The sequence below is a fragment of the Bolinopsis microptera genome, unplaced genomic scaffold, assembly GCF_026151205.1.
Source record: "Bolinopsis microptera isolate Bmic1 unplaced genomic scaffold, MBARI_Bmic_1.0 sca265, whole genome shotgun sequence".
NCBI classification, from domain to species: Eukaryota; Metazoa; Ctenophora; class Tentaculata; order Lobata; family Bolinopsidae; genus Bolinopsis; species Bolinopsis microptera.
Window position 1 is genome coordinate 1 of NW_026972037.1, and position 3,195 is coordinate 3,195.

The following is a 3,195-nucleotide window of genomic DNA, read 5'->3' on the forward strand; positions in this document are numbered from 1 at the left end:
TGCCGGGGGTGTAAGTGTAAAAGGGGTAACTTGTCACGTGACTGGTTACCATGGTAACGTGACTGGATATGTACTAGCTGGTATTCTCGTCCCTTTGTGTTAAATAAAAGGAGAGCTGTAATTTGCAGAGTACAGCGTTGTTATTGTTATAACTATGCAATGGTCCGGTACGAAGTCGAGTACAATTGTAGTACAATGGGTAAATAGCTGATACTAATGGTACTAGCTCGTAATCTCGGGGAACTAGTCGGTAACAATGGCGGGGGATTGTGAGCACTGATTCATGATTGTAGTGGTAAATAGTGGTACAGTGAAACCACTATTTATCGCGCCCCTATTTACCGCAAACCCCGATTTACCGCGGACATATCCTTCCCCCAAATATGGCTTAACGTGCATAATATAAACAAACAAAACCCCGATCTACCGCGGATGTTTCCTTTCCGCCAATCTCCGCGGTAAGTAGGGGTTTTACTGTAGAATGTACCATGGTAACAATAGTCCCCCCCCCCCCCCCCCCCCCCCAATAGTGCCATAGTGATACCAGGGTTACAATGGCAGTATGATGTGTGGTGTTTCCTCTATTAATACACATCTCGTTACAGGAAAATAGATCTGAGACAGGACTGCTGGACGGTACGTCACATTTACAAACTTACTTACTTACTTACTTACTTACTTACTTACTTACTTACTTACTTACTTACTTACTTACTTACTTACTTACTTACTTACTTACTTACTTACTTACTTACTTACTTACTTACCAACTTACAAAACTCGAAATTGAAACTAACAGACTTACTCCCGAACACACATTTTCCAACAAACACTACAAAACAGCAGTCCCCTAGAAACAACCTGTCTTAAGGATTCACATATTACGTAATCAGCTGAGGGGGGGGAGGTTTCCGAATGATTACGCTAGTGTACTTTTGACACAATAGCTATGTGTAAAACTGATTACGGAGGGAGGGGGCGGGGGTAAAAATGTTCCAAAAAATGATAACGTAATATGTGAACGACCTCTAATTCATAATTGTGTCTCCTAAAACTCTTGGTCCACTGAAATTTTGTAATTTTCATGTTCTGTCAAACAAAACATGTATTAGATCCGTCGTATGTCAAAGTCAAAGTAGTTGTCTCTTGAAGTCAGTCTGTCATTAAGGCGAATGTTGAGACCGCTCCCTTTTACAAATTGTTGAGTAATTTCAACTCGATGACACACCAATACTTATTCAGGCTCGGGCAGGTAGTGAATTGCCTTTGAGATAGATAAACGGCGGGTTTTTGGAATTACTGGACTTATTTCCGGAAGATCCGTCATGATGTTCCTGTAATATAAATAACAAATTACGCGTCTCAATTACACAGTGACTGGGTATTATTAAATTTTCATATTTAATCTCCCGGAATTAGGACATGTATTTAATTGTCGTCTCGTGGGGGAGAAGGAGGAAGAGGGGGTGGGAGCTCTTCATCGGCATTGACCTCTTACCCATTATATCTATACGAAAATGGAAGATTTTGTTTCTATAAACTTTCGGGAAGGTGAAGAATGGTTTCTCCCTCTCTCTCTCTCTCTCTCTCTCTCTCTCTCTCTCTCTCTCTCTCTCTCTCTCTCTCTCTCTCTCTCTCTCTCTCTCTCTCTCTCTCTCTCTTTCTCTTTCTCTCTCTTTCTCTCTCTATATTCTAAAATGCTATGGTGAAATTTGTGGTGACCCCCACTCGTACAAGACAATCCCTCCATTCTTCACGATAACGGCAGTTCAGTCCACAAAGAACGGTCTAATAAATATTCAGCATGCTCCTCACATCCCCACATGCATGATACCCTATTAGATCACTTTCTTAGATTAAACCTACCTCACTATCACTTCACTATCCATATTTCTCTTGGTGTGGATTAACTCATATCACTCGTGAAGCATTCCATGTCTTTTTATTGCTCCATTACATGTTGTTCATTACGTGTTGCTTGACATGATTGGAAAGCATGATGGGATATTTATGATAGGGCACGGCTCTCAAATTATCTCAAGGTGATTTTACTGAAAACTGTAAAAACTGCGCTTAACTTATGTTTTATTCCAAGAATGAGCAGGCTAACCTGCCTCGTTGCAACGCTTTATTTCTTAAAACATAGAGAAACCGTCACAGTTCCTTTCAGAGTACTTTAAAAGTCCCTAATAAAATAAGACCTTCACAGGGTTAAGTAAAATGTTAATGTTAGCTGCTGTAACTACTAAACATGTGTCTTACCTATCATTTTCTGCCAGGTTACAGTCCCTTAGTTGAGCCGAGGAGCCGAAAAAGAAGTGACGCTGATCACGCCTCTTGTAAAAAGACTACATATTTCCGCATGCTGAAAATAGAGGGACCATCCCTCCTCGAGACTCGACTCAACACTACATCCCTTTTTTACTTCTTTTTCGCGCTCCCTTTTTATGATTTTGAATATTACAATATATTGATGCCCATTTAGATTTTTGAAGAGACAATTAGTTCTGTTTTATTACTTTTACACTGAAAATTCTGAATGAAAATTCTGAATGTGACACTTCTGACCAAGGAATGAATTTGCTGGCCCCTGTTATTTTACAGGGCATAGTTTTTTACTATTTTCGACGTTATTATTTGACGTTGTTACCATAGTAATATGACGTTGCCACTGCGCAACTCCTATAGCCGGCACGGACGGAGATGACTGAGTCTAGGACGTTTGTTTGATTTATCTTTTTGTTTGAATGATGACTTGATATGATACATCAATATTATTATCATGGTACCTTTTGAAATTATTTGGTTCCACTTTCATTAGCTTATAGTAAGGGGAAAAGTGGCATTCCGTTGGATTCGAATGTTCACAAGGATTTCTCAACGGAATATGGTAGTTAGGACCCCTACGAACATAATTAGACTTGTTGCCAATTTTGTATCTCAACGGAAACACCACTTTTACCACTTTTTACCACCTTTGTACCACCTTTCTGGTTTGCCAAATATCTTTAGTTGTGAACATCATAGAAGGCTGCAAATTAACCTAGAATGTTTATCTTATCAAGGAGTAAAACTTTTGTATCAAAAATTTTTACATCGGACAATCAGCTAATTGGATAATTACCAATTAGTTAATCACCAAAAAAAGTGAAAATTTTTATTGGCTTAAAATGATTTAAATCGTTTGAAACACGG

General features: G+C 39.0%; 1 long non-coding RNA gene across 1 annotated transcript; it reads left to right on the forward strand.

The window, feature by feature from the left end:
- Positions 1 to 1,721: 1,721 nt before the first annotated feature.
- LOC134825876 (uncharacterized) lies at positions 1,722 to 2,811 on the forward strand. Its single transcript, XR_010161630.1, has 2 exons — positions 1,722 to 2,042; positions 2,280 to 2,811. It is a non-coding gene; the product is annotated as an uncharacterized LOC134825876 (long non-coding RNA).
- Positions 2,812 to 3,195: the final 384 nt, after the last annotated feature.